Genomic DNA, 24,168 nt, shown 5'->3' with positions numbered 1-24,168 from the left:
TAGTGTCCATGCGTCTCTTATCATGTATACAATAATGGCGTCGTCTTTGCGTTGTGTCAATTAGCGTACCGAGGCTTAGCTTCGCTTCATATAGCGTCTTATATCTGCGTTTCGACGCTTTTTGTCAGTTTGTCACAGTCGTTGCACATAAAGGCCTGAGACCCCTTGCTGGTTTATTTTTGTCAAGGAGGTTTGCTTTCGGCATCTCGCTGCTTCCATCATCAGGGCGACTCATTGCAAGGGCTTCTGAAACGTTGATAAACTTTTAACAGGCTACATGGCGATACCTACCGAATGTTAAGAAGTTTTAATACAGAGCATTCGAGAGTTCGGTAGGTACCAGAAGGATGGAGCTATGGGCTGTACTTAGGTCCTTTATTGCGCTCATAAATTGGATTTAGTCTTTCGTGTATGTTGAAGCTTTTGTTACATTTTTCCCCTGTTATATTTTCTGATGAAAGAAAAAGAATAAAGGATTAGCTAATATTCTGCGCGTAATGCAGAGTTTAAGCTGATTTTGGCTGTAAAAGGAGGTTAAATCCTTCGTTCAAACAGCTTGAGGACACAGAGTGGCAGGTACTTAGCGCTCAGCTGCAAGAGTTTTAACACCAGTAAACCCATTAAGGCATTTTATATTCCTTTATATGGATCAGAAGTCAACTGCTGAAAGTTTTATTCTCCGAGTTATCGACTTATCGCTAAATTACGATATCTGATTACCCATCTATAGGCGGTGCAGCAATAATGATATGTGAAGGAATGTTAATTTCTAACCTTGAAGATGTTCGTGAACTCAAATGAAGACAGCGAACGTCGTACCCAATGCCGTGGTAAATTCAAATCCTATCAAATTTATGAGGATCTTGACATTTGTTCAAGAATAATTAAGTTCGCAAATTATGTTTAATCTACTAAAGTTCCTGAAGATGGAGGCAGTATGTTTACCCGAAATTTCTGTGAAACCCAGGCGTTATAATCCAGAATATGAACATCCACTTGTTTTCATTAACCCTTTATAGCCTATTGGTACGTGTCTATTCCACCTGTTTGACAGTCTATAGGTCTTCAGATCTTCTTCGGGTATATCTCAGTGCTAACAGCTATTATTTCCTCAGACAGCGTTAAGAAACATTTAGTGAGCTCGTCTTCGGTCGTCCAGCGCTTTGTTGAATGCTGATCAGAGGCTCATCTTCCCTAAATATGACGTCTTTTGGCGGCGTCGTACAACCAGAGTATCGGAGCTAAGTATGCAAATTTTAGTGTAAATCGGTAGATCCGTTCTCGAGCTATAAGCAACCAAATACATGAACTCGAAATTCCAAAGTTATATGTAAAGTTATGTAGGCGAGCTTTGGCTTTAGAGGGGTAATGTTACACAGAACTACGTGATGAGGATACCAAAATGTGTTATCCTTAATTAAATGGGTATTTCTTATGTTCTGTATTATGGTAACCGAAAGTGTTAAACTGAATATTGTTAAACGAGTATCTGTTGATATGCAGGCCTACGGAATAAACATTTGAGCTAATACCGTAAAAATAAGTTAGCCATTGGCAAGTAAAGGAAAAATCTGGTGATGTAACATCCGTATAAACTTGTCCTATAATATGCGTGGTAAATTTTGTAATAGAGATAAAGTAATCACATTCTTCAGGGCTTTGTCGTCTGTAAATACCAAGGTTTTGAAGAACGAACTGTCTCCATCTACCGACGAGTCTGCAGTCTACACGGCACCAAAATCCAGTTAAAAAAATCATACTCACCTCCGTGAAGACTTCAAATGTTAAGCTTAAAGTTGCCATATTCTGTATTTTCTTTTTACAAATATAGAACCAGTAACAAATATAATTTAAGAATGGTGAGATCTAGGAGCTAAAGTTTACTATTAATGGTCCTAAGTTTATGTCTCGGTCCGGAGACTGTCTGAGCTTCTTTCTCCTCCGTACCTCCAAACCAAATGCTGGGATAATACCTTAAAGTAGACCACGACCCTTTTTCCTACCACATCCTTACTGACTGAGTAATTGATATGCTCCGATTGAACATTACGCATCATATAATGACGTATAAGGTACGTGATAATTTTTCTGTCGGATGTTAGATGACTAGTCAAAGGAAACGACTTGATATGTTGGGATGTAAAGACATACCATTTCAATGCTGCTGTTAAATAATTACTTTGAAATTTATTCAAGTTCGTTTTAACTCACGTGGATTCCATATGGACCCTGCATCGGAATGAGTTCAGACTGTAATCAACCCGTCCCTCCCGCCCACAGTCTGATTATAATGTAAAGGGAACTCATTAAATATACCTTCTTGTGTATCAGTAATTCCACGCTCAAGCGAAGCTGTGGATGCGAACGCCCTAATGAAAGTGCGAGAGATAGCCACCACGTCGCCCGCACGTAGCGAATTTCACACAAATATCTGCGAATCTGAAGTGAAACTTTTATACTTTTACAATGAATCCTAAATGGGCCAGGTGGTGGCGGTCTACTTACCTAAATTAAACGCTTGCTTCGTTCCGTCTACGCCGAATAGCCCTGGATTCACATCATAAATTATACCGTGCCTTACCTGAAATGAAGAAATAGGTTGGTTAGTACTTCCGTTACTTAAGTGTGCTTTTCATCTGCAAAAAATTATTTAACACATTTATTCTCGGCTTTCTCACATTAAGAAATAAACATGACTTGCATAAGTACAATTGAAATAAATATATTAATTAAATCAACATTGCAATCAATTTTAATTAAGGTTCGGCTGTTTAGTTGTGACACTTTTGTGAAGATCGGGGCAGAACATTCGTACGGCATGACGGTGAGGCTACACGTTGTCAGAATTCAGAAGAACAAATTCGGTAATTAATAGTGAAATAAGACATTAGGCTATAACAAATGAGTATAAGAAAATTATAGTGGCATAATATTGATCATTAGGTGTTAGCAAACCAAAATACGTAAATAATAAATTATAGAAGTGTAAATAGGAGCATATTCTTACGTACGTAGTTTCAAAAATCTCTGAGATCACCACAATTTACTAAATAGAAAAGAGTAGGAAATGTACGCATGGCGTAACAATTCTGGCCCGCTCGCCAGAATTTGACCTTTGACTTTGCGAATGGCGCCACTGACGTCGGAGGTGTGTGGGTGTAAAGGGATTTCTCAGACGGCCATATCAACCAAAGTTAACCATGCTAATCGTAGCATTCGTGGTAACCAAGCTAGCCTGGGAAATCCGTGCCCATAAACACATATGTGTCTTCACGTAAAGTGTATTTTATTGTTGTCAAACCCTAGCAAGATTTCGATGTGTCGACAAATTTTAGTAACTGTCCTTAATATCGAATTTTATAAAAAGAAAAACCTTTCATCGGGTCTCTGGTAGTTGCTTGCGGACAGGAGAGACGGTGGCGAAGCTACCAGACGCATGTTTGCTACTTTTAGTTGCGAGCACACGTATAAACCACGAAACCCCTCAATCAGAATAGCAGGTTCTCCAGCAGAGATTTGAGGCAGAGACCGGCCGAATACAAATCAGGCGCCGGTGTGCTGGGTCAGGTACGGAATTTCTGCCGGTAATCAGACTCTCCTAGAATGTGAAGTGAGTGGCTTGCATTCTGTTTGGTCGAGTTTCACTGATACCTCGCTATAATAGTAACACAAAATTCAACCATACACCTCGAGTTAACGGGTTTTAGAATAAATATAGGAGCGCTTCAATTTAAGTTTTCTACACTAATTAAGTAACGAGTTAGTTAATTAGGCGGTCAATCTGTTGGTTGGTGATTTAGTTAAATAGTCACCCAGTTACCTGATTATTTAGTTAGTTTGTTACAGAATTATTCAGTTAGTTACTGATTTAGTTTTTGACAGCAATCAGGAGAGAAAACTCAGATAATAAGACAGCCATTTTTATAATTTTTTGTTTAGATAGCGAATGAATATTTTAACTGTAAGCAGCGATAAAACGACTGACTTCTTTTGAAATTAGTGGAATGAAGTGTGTGGAGGCTGGCTTGTGAATGAGTGAACCGGACGGTGGGATGTCCGCTTGCGAAGAACAGGGTTACTGGTGCACTGACACGCGTCCAGCTCAAGGGGGAAAGAGAGGTTTTCATTACACACGTGAGTGCGGGGTTAGGATTCCAGCTTTGTCACTCTGTAATGTGGTCCAATTTCTATAACCATGCGGGATTAATTTGTTTGTTTAGCTTCGCTCTTGATTGTTTAGAGTAATTCCAAGCTGGTATGTGAATTGTGTGGCTATGAATAATGTATATTACTTTTATTCGCTTGTTTCAGGCCTGTACATAATACCTCAAACACACATAGAGCCTCGAAAAGTTTATAGAAATTCTGAATAATAGAGCTGTATTATTTAATTTACGCGCGTGTAAAATGAGAATTCTCTAGCCCGCTATAATTCACTCGGAAGTTGCTCCGTTTCTCACTTTCTTGTTTCGCGTCTTCCACGTTTCTACCACAAAATGTTTAGCTTTTTTATCCACGATGTTCTTGGCGTTCTTTATACTTTAGTGTAAGCGATGAACAATTTACGAGCCCATTCATACCTGTTTGTCTACCGCGTCTTTCATTAAATTGTTACGATGACCTTGAAACGTGATGATTATGGTTCAAATTGTAGAAATAATTACCTTCAATACTATTCTTGCATTTCTTATGCTCATGGTTTTCCCCGTTGACGTCATCGCCCTTAGCTTGGCGTAAAGAATATCTTTGGAATTTTATTACTTCGAAGATTACATCTCATTAATATTTTATTTCTGGTACACTCGATGTTGTGTGCAGAATGGCAAAGAGTTTTTGGTATTATCTTATATTATTATCCCATCTATTCACCACTTTATGGGGTATGTACTTCCATGCACCCGAGACAGACCTTGTCCCTAAGGTAATATGTTGGAACTTCAAATCTGATTTCATACATCCATCTCGTGCCGAGATTATTAATTCGTGAAGCTATACTATACGCACGTTATCTTGAGATTTTCCTTCCTAGTTGCCGCATGTTCTGTCCGGCCGCGTCAGTGTCGCTAGAGCAGGGGCTCTAGTGAGTGTCAAGATAACATTGATTGATAATGTTATTATTATTAAATAATTATCTCACTGTCGTCGCTGGCCGAATCATTTAATTAAACCTTCTTGTGTTGGTTTTAGCTATTGTGGCCGTGTAGATGGAGGATCGGTTCAAGGCATATGTTTTCTGCCACACTAGTATATACAGAAACTTTCTTCCGTCATTGCCCTCCAACCCGCTCGTTACTCATTTGGCTCCAAGATAACCTGCCCGTAGTGTACATAACAGAACGCCATGGAAATTGTGACAGAGGCGATACGCGAATTGAATGCGTCTGAAAAATCATTCGCTTTGTGTAAAACTGAGTGATGTGTCTGGTAAAAAGCTGGTTGCAGGATTGGGGCTGTGGATAAGTGGACGGAGTGGCTAGAGAGTGACTGATTTCGGACCGAGAGGCCGATGACTGATGGCACGGTTAGCTCAGTGCCGATGTGGGGCGCTGAGCGACGCCAGGCGCCGGGCGGTATAGTGAGTGGGAGGTGGGGCGGGGGGTGACTATGCTTTACGGGTTGCAGTTAGAGGCGGGCGCGGGTGTGGCTAAAGCCGGGGCGTCGCGACGTTAATGCAATAGCAAACACTTCAGTAATTATAACGAACCAGAATGTGATACTCATACTGTCATGATAAACATAAAGTTTATGATGTTATTAATATAATAATAATAGTAATAATAATAATAATTTAGTTATATTATTGGAATGTTTGCCACAGCAAAGATCCTGTGACGGGCAGATACATAAAAAAATGTTCAATAAAAAACTAAATGCGTATGGTCAGTCAAACATTTTCTCGTACCAAGAAAGTGTCGTCAAAGAACACTTTTTTTGGCTCAAAGTGTCAAAAATGTGCATGTAATTTGCAGCAATGACGCACCCAGCTGAATGGCTGTGCCTTACGACACTGCTCATGCTGAAAGTACGTAGTTCAATCGTAGTCACAGGCGTGTGAGTATTGTTCACAATGGAATTTCGCTTTCGAAAACATTTATGGAAATTATGCGTCCAAGTGTCGTCTGGATCCTGGGTGTGTGTGTCTCATCAATGACCAGCATTTCCATTCTTGCGCAACAGTGACGCCTGTCGCGTAGGTTGCCTACTCTCACAAAAAAAAGACTCGACATATTGTCAGACTGATATGAATGGTCCTAATAATAATCTTCTTTTATCACATTTACGTTTGCAAGCTTGATTTGTGTTCGAAAATATATTTTATGGTGATAAAATCAAGGATGATGATAATGGCTGGGCATACAGCACTCATGGGGAGATGAAAAATGAGTACCAAACTTGGTTGTGGTTCTTGAATGGGATAGGCCACTCGGAAGACCTGATAGTGCATGAGAGGATAATATTAAAGTGTATATTAGAACGTTAGGTTGGAGGGTGTGGATTAAATTCATCTGGCTCTTGATAGGACATGTGGAAACTGTCGGTGTGACGATACGAATTGCACCTTCATGTTCTTCGGCTTTAGAGGGTTGACTCGTCGGTATTTTACCTCTTATTAAGTATGCTAAGAGACAAACCAATCATTAATATTCTTCAGTTCTTTCACAGTTGTCAGTTTTGGCTGTGAGTTTCCGTGGTTTATTCCCCTTTCGTCATTATAATATTCTAAGAGCGCGCATTCCATTTTGATGAGAACGAGGGGGCAAAGCGCTTAGCAATTCTTTTCGTCTATTTTATCCACAATTCTTTGTGAGGGAAGAAAGCTAATTTTTCGGTTCAAGGCCCACACCGAAGGTAGCATAATCTTCTTTATTCGTTTAGATGGAGCTCGGAAACTTCAGTTCAAGCGGAACAATTATCGGTAAACGATAACAGATCATCCGTGTTTGGAGAAGATTACAGAAAATGGTATTTATGCTTAAAATATTTCGGCAGATTTATGTGGCGCATTAAATTCTTTTTTTTCCCGTGTTCTGAACGGAATTGTTCTTTTAAGTTACGCCTTCTTCATCCTCTCTCGTCTTTTTCGAAAGATAAAGGCGTGGATTGACCTGGTTGTTATGATCATATTATTCCGATAATGAACCATATATTCTTGTAAGTCTTGAGAGAATTTGGCTTATACGACTAGAAATTCCATAATAATTTTACCGCCTCTAGTGACAGTTTTACGAACTGCATGAGTAGGCGTTTTTAGTGTCTTTTGAGATGTGATAAAAGTAACTGCCTAATAACAATGAAGGATTGTTGAAGGACACAGCTCGAAAACAATGACACGTGATCCGCTGTATGCCACAGTTATTAAACCCTCTGAATCAAAAGCTTCTCTAAATAATATTTAATAATTCAGTCCGTACCGCAAAGAAAACATTACACGTTACCATTACGAAGATCAGCTGAATTAAGCAATTTAAGTAAAGAATGGATATTTACAATAATAATCATACTAATTCCATAAATACAAAATCAAGAATTACTGATTGTTCAAGAGGGTGGTACATGTTCAGTTACAATCGTTATTTAAAGGATTAAAATCCGTTTCACAAAAACAAGTTTTTGTCAATTTTTGAAACCTTAAAAAATGGCTACGTTTTGAAGCATGGATCTTCCTTCGTCTTCAGGTAAAAAGGAGTAGACACCCATTCCGTTGAATCCGGCAGACTGAACTGCACTCAATCTGTCCCTATCTGTTCATATGCCGAGAATAGCTCGGTTTACCGAGTCCACCAGATTAGGTGCTTCCTCAATTTTTACCTAAAGACGAAAGAAAATCCAGCCTTTCATACGTAGTGATTTTTAAAACTTAAAAGAACATTATTCAAAAGTCGATAGATAAAAGACTGAAACAAAGAAAGTAGCAATACGTTTTCTTTATTAAAAAACTGTAAGAAACGTACACAAAAGCTTTTCCAAGTACTCATTTATTAAATTTATATATAAAAAAACACGTTAATGGGTTGTTTGATTCATTTTCTCCATTTATTAATTTTATGAAAATCGTATTGTTGGCATGCAGCGTGCCCTGACTGGGCCGTATAGACGACATCTACTTCCTGTCATATACTTCCGTTCACACAATTGTGTAAAACATCATATGCTATGCCAAATTCATTCAAAGCAACATTATATATGTACGATCTTGTATTATTGCGAGGTTTTCATAACTCCAGTTTTGTCGAATTGTTGACGTAAATGTTTGTCGATTGAGCAGTGACGCTCTCGGCACAAGAGCTTACAAAATTTAATTACATTTTACCTGAACTGCAATTGACCGTCGGATTAATTTTTTTTTCTGGCGAACACATTTTCAGTTAAAAAACGCTTAAGCGGAGGAAATGAAAATGTTTCCGCCGGAAAAAGTCTTGGACGCTGTGCGGGAAGTATGGATACAGGGCGCGATTTGCATATTGAATCCTCATTTGCTTTTCTTTTCTGACGAGTTACTTAGTGTGGTACTTAAGTTGTAACGTTACAGATTTTTATTCGGCAGGTACCCTGTTCGAGTCTCAGCCGAGTTATCGATAATCCTGACTGAAGATTTATTTGGCTTTCAAGGTATTTCTAGAGAAATAGACGAGTGGTTACTTCAACAAGCATATTTTACTCCAACGTTTTTGAAAACCGCTGTTTTTCCTTCGTTCGTTATCATCATCTGTATAATCCATGCACCTGAAAGGGCGGTTTTAAATAACCAAATGGATCAGCCATCTGTTCTTGTTTCCTTCTAGCCTGTCATTTCATAGCGAGGTCCAGAAAATTGAAATCGGGTTGTACGTGGTTACGTATAAGGTGTAGGTTTCTAATCTCTGTTCAAAAGGCCAGCGGCTCGAACTCTTACAGACAGAATTTATTGTGGTGTTCTGCAGTATTCGCATCCGAATACTAGGATAGCATCTTGCCTTATAAGGGGTCAGGACAGATTCTGTTCCGAGTCATCTAGTCCTGTCAATTTTTTCCCATTCGACCCAACGTAATCTCCACAGTTAACGTAGCGTCGTTAAATAACGGGATAATCAAACATTTTAAGATCCTCCGGAATTCTTGCTTCATTTGTTATCTGACAAACGCTGACGTAAATGTACTTGGAATTTATGCATTCCAATACAATCTATTTATACACTTAAGGGTTGGAGCGTTTATGTTAACCGTGTTAGCCGTTTTAGCATGAGAATGACCAAGTTTTATATAAGATACTGACTCAAATAATAAAAATATATGACTTTCTATAGACAGAACGGTTTTCAACATAAAATGTCAGATGAGAATTGTATTTTTTTTAGAGAATAAATTCAGAGAAGGACGATTTAGATGCTTGTACAAAAGAATTCTAAGAATGGAAAATTGTAAAACAGAAAATGGAGTCAGTTGTGTTAAATAGTCGATTGTTAGTGGGCAGGAGAAGGAATGTAAACAATTAAAAGCTGCCCTGAACAAAAGAGGCCTTCGCCATCACATTACGAAACAAAATAGCATCGTCACTTCCTTTTCCAGTCTGTCTTCATTATAACGGCATGTGGCGAAGGAAAATTAATGCATCGCTACAGGCGCTTTGTTCTGAAAGTCAAACAATACTGCAGTGAATAAGAACATTTTCCAAATGAGTTATTTGCTGTTTTGAATTCTGTATAGCTCTGGTGCTATTTTGTTACATGGCCAAATAAGCTTATTTATGTTAATATAACGGAGCAACAGATAAATATTTTTTATGTGTCACGAGTATTCACCACAACTTTAATATGTTTTGTAATTCACACTTTCATGGCGTTTACCAACTTTTTAGGCTGTTTTTTTTTTTTCCAGAAAATTTGTACAATTCTGTTTCAGTTTTGTGCAGGGCTTACATTGGAAAGATTCTAATCAGATTTGAATTTGCTAGACACCTTTTAGCGCTGACTTCAAGTATCAAGTTTCGCCGAAATCCTATCAGTGGCGTGGACCCGGGTGGCTTCAAATGTGATTCGTTGCTTATGAATTGGCACTGCAGAAACTTTTTTTTTCTATTTCTTGTTTCCCCCGTCTAACCTTCTTAATGCCATACAGAGTTCCTCAGAGATCTCAGATTCTTTTATCTAACTACTTAACACAGATTGATCGAACAGACGGCACGCGGGTCACATAAAGCCCGAGATCACACGCATTAAGGCAAGCGAATTTGCTAACTACAAGCTCGTTATTTTATTCACTTAAAAGTGTCTGAAAAACCTTGATTTTTATCTCGTCTTTTGCTTTACGAATAAGCGCCACGCATGCTAATGACTTTAAAATCCTACCGAAAAAAAAAATGTTTTTCAGGTAGAAATTATGTTGGATATCTACAAGCTGTTACAGGAGCAAATTTAAAATAGTATGTAACTGTACATTAATTATGAGCCGGGATAGCTCAGTCAGTAGCTACGGGCTGGACGGCCGGGGTTCGATCCCCGACGGGGGCAGAGGATTTTTCCTCTAGCCTCTGCGTCCAGACCGACTCTGGGGCCCACCCAGCCTCCTTTACAATGGGTACCGGGGTCCTTTCCTGGGGGTGATGCTGACCACTCACCCCCACCTAGTGCCGAGGTCAAGGAAGAGAGGAGCTCTACCTCCACTCACCCCAAACGCCTACATGGCGTATAGTGGGACAAACTTTACTTTACTTTACTGTACATTAATTTGTGCACATTTCATTGAAATTTATATTCAAACATGCTGTGATAACTGGCCATTTCTGAATAAGTGTTGTTAAGGATATCAAAAACCAACTATTAGTTGTTGTTTTTAAACAGTGCCAGGATAAGTTTATTGCCCTTTGGGTCCAACGGGCAAGAGTATTCTAGACCCGAGAAAAAACTTTGACAACTCTGGATTGAGAGGTGCCTGTGACAGCTGGCCGTATGCTTATTCCACACTTTACTGACACGCCAGTCTGTGAAAAACTTCAACAGAATGTTTTATTACATTTCTACGGTCTCCTGACCTTTTTCCTCCGCCCCAGCTGAAGTTTAACAAACAGTTTTGACGCACAATCTTTTTTTTGTAATGTCGTTATGAATTTCTTTGTTACAGTCGCATTGTTATGACGGTTACTTCTGAAGTAATTCGCTTCCCGGACGCCCAGTTTGCACTGGACAATCAACCGAAACTTCCTAAATTTGTAATCCATTTAAATACATAGTGAGGTTAAATTCTAAGTATCCAGAACGCACGTTAATTATAAAGTTAGATTAACTTTACAGGGTACCTTTTAAATATGTAATACATTATTCATCTCTAACGTCCGCCCACATAAATATACTAAATGTATTAAAACTTCAGACTGCCTGTTGTAGAAAGGATTTTCGTGATTTTCCTCATACGGTACAATGCAGTCAGTAGGCTCATGACTACGTCCTCACTTCTTTCTTCCGGTCTCACGATTACTATACTGACCGACACTAAATATGGCAGCTGAATTTTTGAAATATGAGGTTTTCATGCAATGAGGATTATAATGTTATTTTGGGTTTTGGCGCCAGATACCAGATTTTAGGTTATCACGGCGGTGAATCTGAAGATCGCTGTCTTCTGGGTTGTTGCGCCTTGTAGTCTGGTAGATGTCCTTCAACGTTTCAGGGATCCATGCTGCCTCCATCATCAGGGCGATGTAATTGTTTTATAATAAAAATTTGTGCACGTATAATTGCTTTCAGGTAATCGAGTGAATTGGTACATAGTGTCATCACACACTATTTGAAGTGAAATTAAACATATCCCACCGTCAAGGCGGATATATATAATTTTTTTTCGGGGAATATGAGTTTACCCGCAATGTATCTGCAGTGTTAAAGTAATGAACCACGTTGTTTGGTTTCTAGCAGGAAAACATGAAGTAGATGAAAAGGAAGGGACAGCTCTAGTATATTATGTGCGAACTTCTGCTGTAACTACGTACTATAATAGCACGCTGTGTGGTTTGCCGGGAGCTAGCGTCCAGGTCTGTTACAGTGACGTCACACACCCTGGAGCTCATGCGAACGCGGGCTCACAGAGAGTAGGCCAGTGACACGCGGTCAAAGGCGAAGGTACACACACACACGCACAAAGGGCATTGTCCCTTGACAAAAGGGATCAGTCGTGCAAAAGGACAGAGTGACAAGCAGTGATAAGCGTACTTGACTTTGTACCGAAGGAAATCTGAAAACGGATGGGATGGAGTCATCGGCACGGTGTTGAGAATTGTAAGTCATTAAACAATCTGTAACAAGATAGAAATGACTTACGGTGTATCCTTTGTTTGTTTCTCATCCTTTCTCATTCCTTCCTCTTCACCTCATTTCCCCCTCGCTTTATTCATTTACACATATTCTGCAGTCAGCATTCAGGAATTTTAAATATGAAGTTGAATTTGTTCTGGGGATTTGCGTTGTGTAATCAGGCACAAACTAACATGCGATTCGGTGGTGCTTAGTGATACCATCATCAGGGTGATGTCATAACATTGATGTTTTCGCCCTGATGATGGAAGCAGTAAGCACCTCCTAAACGTAATTGAATTTTAGCGGACTACATGGCACAACGTCACATAAGACTTCTTCTCCTTACTTTCCCCATAATCGACAACACCAGCGTTGTCTACGTCAGATTATAAAGAGAATTCTGTGATGGAGTACAGAGTAAAATGCGTTGAAAAATGGATGTAATTTAATTGTTCTGGGGTGTATTATACGTTCTGCTCAGTGGGTATACGTCCAATTCTTGGAATGCCCGATTAATCTTTTCTAACGGTGATGTAACCTACCGATTAGTGTTCTACTAAACGAGGTGTCGATCTAATTAATTCTGGATCCTAGTGAGTTACTGTCTAATTTATTACTCGCTCGAAGTGTTGAAATTGCATGCTCGTTTAATGTCTTGTTCTGTTCTGCTAGTAAGAAAAATCTTTGACTCGCAACGCTTCGTTTGTCCAGATGAAGTGAGATGTACGGCGTTTTAGAATTGTAATCCTTTGTGCCGCCAAACATAAGAAATTTAGTAAATTTCGATTTCCCCCCGCCTCTCTCTTAAAATCTTGATGCATAAAGGGCACTTAACAAAGATTTGTGTAAAAACATGGAAATACAATTAATTTAAATAGCGCGACGTGAGCTGATTTTAATGTGCTTGGCATCTTTTCGAGTATGCAACATCGAACTTGTGTGTGTCTTTGATTATAGCTGAAGAACGGATGTATCGGTTTGTACCAAAAGGTTTTCATGATTATTTCCTGAGACTAGGAGGAGGTTTTATCAAGAGCAAAACTCTGACAAAGTGTCCTGGGTTAGAAACCCAGCGAGAGTGATTTCTGTATCTTGGAAATTGAGCACGACAGGAGGAAGTAGTTAAGATCCGAGTTGTTTGTTTTAACGAGGATATTACAGAAACAGCGACCGCAACCCAAAAATCAGTCCTGGGTTGGGTTCCTGGTGAAGATGGCGCAAGGAACAAATTTGTTTTTATCGGCAGTTAAGATTACAGGAACTACATTCAACAACATATGTCGGATGATAATGCTCGTAACAAGCTTTTGTTCAGAAAAGGTTGCTAAGAAATGCAAACATTTGACGAATTTCCCCTCATTAACAATTGAGAATTCTGCTGATATTTTTGTAGAGATGTCATTAGGCCTATGTTCTGCACGCACAAATCTTTAATTAGCGTTTGTTACTTTAATTCTAATAATACATTTATCGTAATTATTATATATGATTTATAAACGTTTCCACAAATATTTTTTGTTATTCCTTGCACCAAAGATAGTCTGGATAATTTTAAGTTGTTTATCGATTTCCATAAGTCAGCTTAACTCTCAATAACAGTGTGAATTATTAATTTTTGTCGGTAATTGTTGCATTAAAATAGTGATTAAGCTATCCCCCGATGAAATTTCAAATGTTAATATTATAACCACTAACTTAACGACTTAAGGCAAAACAGTGTGAGTATAACGTATTGGACAACACTCCATCTTATTACGTTGTAACTCACTATCTTCAACAATATCAACATGAAGACAAAGCGAATCGATAGTGGGAAATACATTGGAGCCATTCGATGCAAGGTTTCTTAATTTTGAATGATAATGTGCGAAAAAATGAAATGTTTATTATTGCTAAATTTTATTGAAGTAGAACAGCGAACAAGCGAATTATTTAGGTCTTTTCGCAATTGGCGACGCCGTTATATTGCGGAGTGTTAAATTTGGTGTTGGCAGGCCTGGCCTATACGTATTTTAATTTTCGTATTATAGAACTCACGATGCCTGTGTGACTGCCGTTAACGTTTATCGCCTTTCTAAATTCTGCTGCTGTTTAAATGACGCAGGAAGAAACTTTGATGGTTTCTAGTGAGAATTTAACAAAAGGGATAGACTATTAGACATAATAAGAAACACGGCTGGGAAATACAAAGAGAACATTTGAAAGGCGACGTGTTTATATATGCTAATGAGGCACGGGGAATCTATATGCCATATTTTGTTTCCATAACATGTTGACGAAATGTAAATTGTGCGCTGTGTTTATGTGTCAGAAGATAGGCAGTGCCTGTTGTTCTGTTTGGCTCCTAAAGAAGAGAATAATAGCCCGGATAGTAAAACTGGGTTGTTTATTGTAATTAGCATCTGCCACGTTGATGCAGAAAATTGAGAAATACTTCTTTGTTCGTAATGTTTGAACAAATGCTCATGAGAGAGTAAAAGACAGTATAAAATGGCAAAATTACATTCTGATTAAATGTATAATTTGTAATGTTAACTAAATATTATTACGATGATCGAATGAAACAAGATGTGGTGGGCGAGACATGTAGAGCGCATGAAGGGAATAGGAAATTCGAACTTTTTTGGTTGGAAAATCTGAGGGAAGGGATCGCTTTGAAAAATAAATCATGCTTAAATGGAAGGGTGATGATAATTAATCTTAGTTAAATAGGTTTGTGATGTAATTTATCTGGTTCAAGATAAGGACCAGTTTTCGGGGTCTTGTGAACACGTTAATAAGCGTGGGGTTCCATAAAAGAGAGAATTTAAGTAGCTAAATGTACTATTAGTTTTTCAAAAAGCTCTTTACCCTATAGGCTTAGTTAAATTTCGACTGTGTTGTAAGAGAACGTACTGAGAAACAACAAGAACTTCGGAAATTTTGCGGTAAAAATGAACTGATTGTAGATTGTGTGTGGATGTTATATGGTTCATGTCATTTGGGAAATTCTGATTTGATGCAGGAAATGCATCGTAGGGTAACAAAGTTTTGGCCTTTAGCAGAAAATACATCTAGTGATATTAAGGTGACGGCCTAGACAAAGAGGGAGACGTATAAGATACTTCCTCCTTTTGTCAAGGGTCAAAAATCTTCGCCTAACGAAAAAGACGCATTTATAGAAATTGGGTTTCCCTAACTGTTGAACGGTTTAAATACGCAGACAGAAAGCGAAGAATTAAATAAAAGCAATGAATTCCTTCTCCCAGTCTGTCTTCTTCACAGTGTACTCTGTTTCTGAAGTTTCTGAGATCTGGGGTTTCCGCAGCCGCGAGGATGAAACTTTTCTTTTCGCTTTCGGAGCCACGTAGACTTGGAGATAGATGTCAACGTTTTCCTATCGGCCGGAACCTTTTCCCTCTCATCCATCGTCTGTGATTGGTATCTTCCTCTAACCCCTTTTTTCCAGCATCACCATTTCAGTCCTGAAAATGCTGACAGTATTTTCCCCGAAAAACTGGTGTATGTGTGTGTTTTTATATATATATATATATATATATTCAACAGAGCCTCGTGGGACTGTTCGTCTCAAAATCCAATTGCGTAGACCCTGATTTCTGATTTTCGTAAAGATCGGTGAGAAAAATAATTTTATCGGAGACCACCCGTTCACATCAAAAGTAACAGCCGAGTGGTTAGCATTTCTCTTTCGTATTCGACAGGTCCCGAGTTGAAATCTCGACCCGGTGACTGACAGAGGTCTTCCGTGGTTTCTCTAAGTCTCGCCAGGCAAATGGAGAAGTTCTTAGATAAAACAACGACCGTTTTCTTTTTTACATTCCTCCCCTAATACGTCGTTCATTAATTATTATGTAATTCGAAGCTTTAAAGTGTTACGCACTGACAGCGTCTTTTAATAAAACATAAATCTGTAAGTAAACTTCCCCTTCTAGGAACGTTTTAACTACGTGTCATCCGTGCTAAATTACAAAGAGGGTCGTATATTAGCGATACTAAGTCAGCGTGTACGATGTTAAAAATTTGCAAGACGTTGAATCTTTGAAAAATGTTCACCTCCTAGTAAGAATCCATTTTAAAGAAAATTGAAAACAGTAATACAAGACCGGGTGAAAGATTTTGATTTGCTGAAGATAATTTCATATTCAGTGTAACATGAAATGATAAATTTGTGAAGTGACGTGTTCTATAACCGTGCAGTGCTTTGGACATTAATAAATACAGTGTCTAATGCTTTGAAACTCTAAAATATGCCACGTCAGGGGCTAATACTTTTAATAACTGTTTTCCATAAATACGGAAGAGCGCGCCACTCAGCAGGGCTTAAACTGCAGCTCATTAATATAAATTACTCAAGTGATTCTTGGAATTAATTGAAGACTGGCGAAGCAGCTGCTGTTTCGAGGCGCTGATGTTGTTAGAGAGACGTTCAACGGGAGACATTTCCATTTACCTTCACAATGTGGATAAAACGTGTTAATTCTCCTTCAGATTGCACGGATCCTATAATTTTTATTCACTTTCTTCTTCGATGGAATTAAGATGGATTAGAGATATAATAGAGGGGTTAGAATTCTTACATTCCTATTTTAAATTTAAACCCTTTTTATTTCAGGCCTTATCCGATGTCTGATCCAAATAGAGTTGTCAATCTGTATGGAAATTATACGTAATATTTGCCAATGACTTACCTATTTTATGATAAATCAAATTTATCTTAAGATGGCTGTCTTCTGGGGTGTTGCGCCGTGTAGTCTGTTAGAAGTTTACCGACGTTTCAGAGGTGCTTCCTGTCTCCATCATCAGGGCGATAAGTGACTCGTCGCTCTGAGGATGGAGACAGCACTCCTGCGTGCAGTAGTCTACATATTGGGATCCAGTAATAGCCATCTTAGCTCGAAAAATGTATGGCCTTTCTCGGTGTGAAAATAATTTAAGGGAAACGAACAGTTTCTCTGCATCAAGGAGTCTTGGTCTGCTACTGACAATCATACGAAACGTAAATAAAAATGTATTTATATTGACTGTTAAAAGCAGGTGGTACTTATAGGCTTCAGAAGGTTAAATACGTATAAACATTTATAAGAACGGGCGAAAATATAATAGTTTGTCATCGGTTTATTCTCAAAGACATTACACTTACCTTCAGGAAGTGACGTGCCCGAACTATGCCCGTAGCTGCGGTGCTGCCCCCTTCGTCTTTGGCGATGAGTAAGTCCACAGCCTCTCACGCAAAAATCACGTTTATCCGCATCATTACCATGGTTACTTCACTTGTTGAGAATTCGCAGCGTAAGACTGCAACTAGTCTGCAAGAACGTAACGAAGCCAAGCTGAAGTGTCTTCATGAGCCTCTTGTTTGAGTTGGCTTCCACTGCACGTCCACTGTCCACTGCCCACTGACATCGGTCATCTATTAGAGTTAACGAGGAGACAGTTCGTGGTAGACATGTCCGGAGTGTGTCGTGGTGATCCGTGAGTTTATATTTCTGTGTTTATTACCGCGCACATAAAGCCGTCGGTTGTCACTGTTTGTAGAATTCTACACTGACACTTGAATCTGGCATGTTTGTAATATCTACTTTGTGAAGTCAGAAGTCTTAATTGTAATACAATAGATTTATAATTGTTCCAAAGCTCTTCCTGTGACTTTATTACTTTAAAGTTGCTATAACAAAGCACCCAATTGGGTCATTTAAATTATAACGTAGGAACTTAAAATATCTTATTTCATAATGCAATTCTTTCACATCTAAAATAGGTTGAATAAAGTAAATTTTAACTGGTGTTAAAATAATTTAAACGAACTTATTTATGGTTATATTCCAAAAGAAAATTAAGAAAAACTGATAACAATAAAACTAAGACATAATTAATGCTTTATTGTTTTATGTGCACGTAAAAATTCGGAGCTATTTGACCTATACCTAATGGAATGTGAATATCGCGTGCCTTTTATCCACGCCTACTGTAACGCATCGACGGCCGAAATTTTGCGCTGTATTTCCGTTTGATCGACTTTTACACTTTAATTGAACACCCACGGTTTTGTGCGATACTACCAATGAAGCTGTTTGCTGCTATTGGCGTAAAAAGTCGCTGAACTCAGATCGAGCTCACTCGACATTTACCTGACACTGCGCACGTCGAACTCTCCCTCACTAATAAATATGTGCGAGGAAATTTTTTATTACGGTGTTCTTTAATCTGATTTTCATACATCTCCATTCTACATGTAATGTTTTGTTTTCACTTCTCTTACTTTAGATAATTTCTTAAAATATCATGAAATAAATAGACAATGAAGAAACATAGCAACGGAGTTAAATCAACAACAGGAATGTGTTATTTGGAATTTGCGTGTTCCGCATTTGTTGCTACGGCTATTATTAATTGTGTTATATTGACACGCAAGAGTTGGCATTACTACCCAGTTTCAGTAATTTCATGTTCGTATCTCTGATTTGATAATCGAAGAAAATTACAAAAAGAAGAGCACGGAATTCGAAAGATTCTTTTGATCTGTTTGCAAGGACCGGATGTTGCGATAGTTCTAATCAATATCGTTGTCACAGTTTTGATACACCTTTCAACATCATTTATGGTTCAGGTCAGCCAGTGCGGTTCTCACTGTAATAACACGGCGGTGTTCAGACACGTCAACCACAACTGAGTTTTCACTGTACACTGTCCTTAACTGTCTTCTTGTTTACTTGCACAGGAACTCAGTTCCATAATCCCCTACCCTTGCCCTTGCTGGAAGCGGAGGTCTCTATTAAAACAAGAAATGGTAGTGGTAGTAACGAACCCAACGCCAGGTTGACCCAGTTGCAATTTTCTTGTCCCGCTCCTGAAATCCGACGATCGGGGCCACCGACTAAAGTTCTTCGGCCGTCGAAGGAGCGACACCGCGGCGATGACGACGGAGGGTGGTGTTTGATGCCAGACCCGGGGGACGGAGGGTAAATGTTTAAAGGCCGTCCCGTCGCGCGACCAGGGTTGGACTGAGAGGCAAGCGAGTTCCAGCCGAGTGCAGGGGTGATGCTATATACCTCGCAGCCAGAATCACGAATGGCGTCGGATTTTACCGGGTTCTCGCGAATTCTGTGCCCATCGATCGTTCTGCTGGTGTATGTGTACTAGTTGGAAGCTTACACGAGCGCCAGGATCTACTACAGCTTCCCTTGTACCTAGGCTGCCCTCCCTACAGCAGTCTTTATTTCTCTCTGCGCGGTATTTCCGTTACCTGCTTCTTTCTCTCCCTCTGTCTCAATTCTGAAATCACATCCGTTCTCCTTGTCTTAATGTTTACCTTAGCGGTTCTTCTGCTTCCATCTACATTAGAACAGGCGACCCCCTATCGCGTGCAATTAATCCTGGAACCCCCTCCAAAAATAATCAACCCTCGAGAACTTACGCTTGTTCCAAAATGAATATCCAAGATGAATATGTTGCACTGCAGGGGGATGGGAGACAAAGTCTGTAAAGGCACTTTTCTCATTTGTTTTATTCAGCGGAACAGAAAACACTGAACAAGGTGACTTATGTTCTGGTAGAAATTGACCACAGTTTCAGAGGTGCTTCTATCATGAGGGCAATCGCCATAGAATTCTCTTTGTCTTCTAAGCTGTAACTCCGTGTAGACTCGTAGCAACATACTGGCGTTTCGGAGGAACATGTTGCCTCCATCTTTAGGGCTGGAAAAATAAAACAATTTTGTAAATATTTGCACAGAAACAAACTTCCTACACGTGGAATGGCTTCCTTGTGTGCAGAAATGTGTTAAATTATGTTTATATTATTGAGTAATGTTATAAAAGGGACACCGACTAAGATGAGGATAGTCTCATGGGATTAAGAGACGCGAACTTGATCATGCAGAAAGATAGAAAAGCTCTGAGCAGGTAATGAAATAAAGAAGGAATGCAGGTACAAGAAAGCAAAATAAAAAAGGAATTAATGCCCTTCAGGGAACAGACGTCCTTCATGTCTGGCACAAATTAAATTTCTACTTCAAACTTCCGTGATTTTGTCGAATCTTGAGTCGAAGTTCTCAGTCCAGACATACAATCTCTCTACCCGACGTAATTTGGTTTTAATATGTTGGATCTGGCACTGGCCTAGAGTCTACTGAGCACACCACTTTGCCCTCAGCCAAGAAGTACTTGGCTCGAGTCTCGACAGGTACCAGCTGTTATGGCTAACAGACGTGTCCCTTCCGTCGTAATCCGCCCGCGTATAATCAAGTGACATTCCTCGTAACATTAAAACCAGCTCATAATTTACTGCATCCAAAGATCTTGAAAATGTATTTTTGTTTAAAATTCGATGCACTTGTTTATTGACACAAAATGCTGCACAGATCATGCGCCATTAATTTATGTACAGTGTCTAACAAAAATAATGCATACACATCATAACACAGAATATTAAACGTGTTTTGAATCTCCATGTGTTTGTTTACGGAACATTTTGAACACCTTCGAATATACGCTAATTCACGAAGTTCCAATTCTGAAGTATGTAGTAGTTACTTTATTTAACTGCCTTTATTTCATGAACTGAATGTATGTGTACTTATATCTGGTACACCCTGTGTTTGTGATTCATGTGACATGTCAGAGGTCCATGCAGCTTGAGCATATTACGCGGTTAGCTTTTTCAGTTTTCTTTCTGCGCGTATCTTTAATAAATTTTATAAAGAGTAGAAATAACAACGGGGCGCATTAACCACTTAATCTTTCTTTTCTTTTTACTATAAAAATTCGTGATTAGTCGTTGTCGTCAACCAATTTGTCGTCAAAAAATGACGTCATCAACAATATCAACTATAAACTAACTCGGCATTGTTGTGTTCCACAACAATGCCGAGTTTAGTGTCTTACTTAAGATTTTAAAACGTCAAGTGTTTTAACCCTCCATTCGGGGGGTTTAGTTTAGTTTCTTACACAAGATTTTAAAACGCAACCCCCCCCCCCCGAAGGGGTTGGTTGCTTTTTAAAAACTTGACCAGCCCCTCCGAGGAGCTCCGAAAGCAGCGTTCTGCCCTAGTCTACTACAAAAATTCGTGATTTGTCGTCTATCAAAAAATGACGTTATCAAACAAAGTTACGTTATATTTGTTTACTCGGCATTGTTGTACCAACACAACAATTCCGAGTAAACAAATGACTTGAGTAAGACACTAAACTAACCCCCCCCCCCGAAGGGGGGTTAGTTTAGTGTCTTACTCAAGATTTTAAAACGCAACCAACCCTCCTCCGAGGGTGGGTTGGTTGCGTTTTAAAAACTTGAGCAACTCCCCGAGGAACTCCGAAAGGAGCGCTCTGCTCTAGTTAATATAAAAATAAGCATACAAACAAACTGTTTACACTATGAATGATACTAGTGCTAAACGCTTTTCGACCTCAAGAGGTCATCATCAGTGACAAAAAGGGGGAATTGATTCATATAATATGATAAAAATGTGGTTTTAAACAGATCATGAAGGTGAGTTCTTTACAAAACCATAATAAGTAACACTTCACTGGATGTTGGTTTTCACAGGAGTTGGTGTATAGTATTCTGCACTTAGCTATTAGTCCACTGGTCTGGTGGCCGTTGCTGGTCTGCGGCGAGCCGTGGTTACGTCGTCTCTGCCTGTGAACACAAGCAGAATTATTGTCACTTTCTTTAAATTTAAGCTGTAATACCGAAAGGCTGTAATCACACGTATTTTATGCTATTTATTGCTATGGTTCCGCGTGGTGTAAGTCTTGCAACTTTCAAATGTAGGCCTGTCGTTTTATTCATTACATCGGATATGGTTGCCTAGCTACAAGACAGTGACCAACATAATCGCTTTATGCATTGTAAGCCTCATCTGACCTGACAAATGCCAGGCCGAAATGATAGGAAGAACGCAATTGGAAAGACAGACAAATTTTGTATTGGAATTCCCGTCCGTGTGAATGAAACCTCGCACCCGGGGTTTGCGACTGATGTCTGCTATAGGCCTACGCTCTGAACGGACTTGTCTCTAGTTAAATAACCCAAGAAACTACTTACGATAATTGAAAGCTTAAAAGTCTTGCGATTTGTTTACTCGAAGAAATCATTTATTTTTCTTAAGTGAAATTCCGGTTGAAATGTTTGCTTTCGTCTTTCTGAACAGACCCGCTCTCGCGAAATCCCAACAGGAATTTGATCAAGGATTCAAAATGCTTTTAAGGAAAAGAGCCTTGATGCAGGAACTTATAGGAGCGGTCACATTTTTTCCTTCCATCGATTACCGCTTATTACAGTATTATGAACGATACCGGCACAAACAGCTATTTTATTTAGACTCTCAGACAGAAAATTGATTTGGTGTGGATTGAACGATAAGGTGTGTCTTAGAATGACCTCGTGCCCTGGGATGAAATATTTTGGGTTAAGATCCAGTGACGGGCTCTTGATAACTCGGTAATAAGCTAAATGTTTGCTTTAAAGTTGAGGATTTATTCAACAGCAGAGACTATCGACTGTTCGAGAAACAGTTTACTGTAAAATTAGTGGGCTGCAAGAACACTGTAGACTGTGTTGTCGAGAAGTGAAGTCGATCTGTCTCACTGGACGTCCGTGTACCCCCGGAATTTACACTTACCTTACTAACAGGCAATACAGTTAGTTTAGTACTAAAAGGACATATCTCACAGAAATGCATATTGTGTTTTAATTTACACTTTATGAAGGTCTGTTGTGAACTCATTCATTCAGAGCATCTGTGGACGTAGTTATAAGATATATTTGCATAATACGTTGAGTTTTATGTTTTTCCTCCAACTTCACGAGGTCTTCCCATCTGCAGCATAACTTTTATCTCACCCTAGACTTCTTTTTATGCCTTACATTAGTTAGCAGGTCTTGTGTAATTCTGATGATAATTTGTGATCAGATATTCATCATTCAGCCTTTAATAGCATTATTTTATAACCACAAATAAGTTTATGCCGTAATAGGTGTGTCATAATGACGTTTGGACAAATTGACGGATCTTCATAAAACTTGACATGAACATGATGTCACTACAGGCTAGTTTACCTTTTATACTTCATAACTGACTGCCACTAATAATAATACGAATCATAATATCAATATGGCTGTCATGCGAATTTGTGAGGTGCGAACGACACTAACGTTACGTAATGTTAAGTAGATAAACAAAATGCTGCTAATAAAATAATTTTTGGTGAATTGTATAACAATAGCATGACGACCGAGGGACAACTATATTTACTTTTCGGTTTGACAGCGATAATTAATGAATCGTTGCAGGTAGATTTTCGGAACTTTGAGATTTGAAGTTTTAACGATAAAGAAAATTATGACACTGTTTCTCTGTGTTTCAGCTCCGTGTAAACTCATAGGCAGATGCCAAAGTTTCCGTATTTACCCAGATCTTTGTCCCCATTATTTCTCGTCTCTGATTGGTCCATTCCCTCAACTTTTCCTTCCTCTAGTCTCTTACTAATCTTTCCACTTACCAGCATTGACACTTCAGCACTGAAGATGGAGACAGTATATTTCTCTGAAACGTTGCTATCTACCGACGAGTCTACACGGCGCCAAGACCCAGAAGAATGATTTTATCATGCAAAATTTTGTATGGACACATAAGAAACATTACATGGAAATTGCATATGAAATATTCTTTATATGTCAGCACTTACGAACATAACGAAGGTTTTAAAGTTCGACATTACGGAGTTGGAATACACAGAAAGGGATTCATTGCTAGATGGTGTAATTATAAATGTGTCGTGTGTACTTCTTCCTAGACTCGCCAAGTGCATGGTAACATCTGATGGAAATTGGATATCGTCACTTTTTTGTGAGTGGTATCATAAACTAAACACGTAATCTCAAATCGATATTAATTTTTGTT

General features: G+C 38.9%; 2 protein-coding genes across 4 annotated transcripts in view; one reads left to right on the top strand and one right to left on the bottom strand.

Annotated features, from left to right (window-relative positions):
• The window catches only part of LOC110829882 (uncharacterized), a 196,097-nt gene that overhangs the window by 139,423 nt on the left and 32,506 nt on the right, over positions 1-24,168 (top strand). The window lies entirely within an intron of this gene.
• Positions 1-24,168, bottom strand: part of LOC110829875 (uncharacterized) — a 147,108-nt gene that overhangs the window by 97,191 nt on the left and 25,749 nt on the right. The window contains exon 3 of the mRNA XM_087350172.1: positions 17,407-21,902. The gene's annotated coding sequence lies outside the window, so the exon portion shown is untranslated. The remainder of the gene's footprint in view (positions 1-17,406; positions 21,903-24,168) is intronic.

Source organism: Zootermopsis nevadensis, unplaced genomic scaffold (assembly GCF_977971745.1).
Source record: "Zootermopsis nevadensis isolate Lab colony 2312 unplaced genomic scaffold, Znev_1.0 Znev_ptg000017l, whole genome shotgun sequence".
Classification (NCBI taxonomy): domain Eukaryota; kingdom Metazoa; phylum Arthropoda; class Insecta; order Blattodea; family Termopsidae; genus Zootermopsis; species Zootermopsis nevadensis.
Note: the sequence above shows the minus strand (reverse complement) of the source record. Positions and strands in the feature narration are given on the sequence as shown.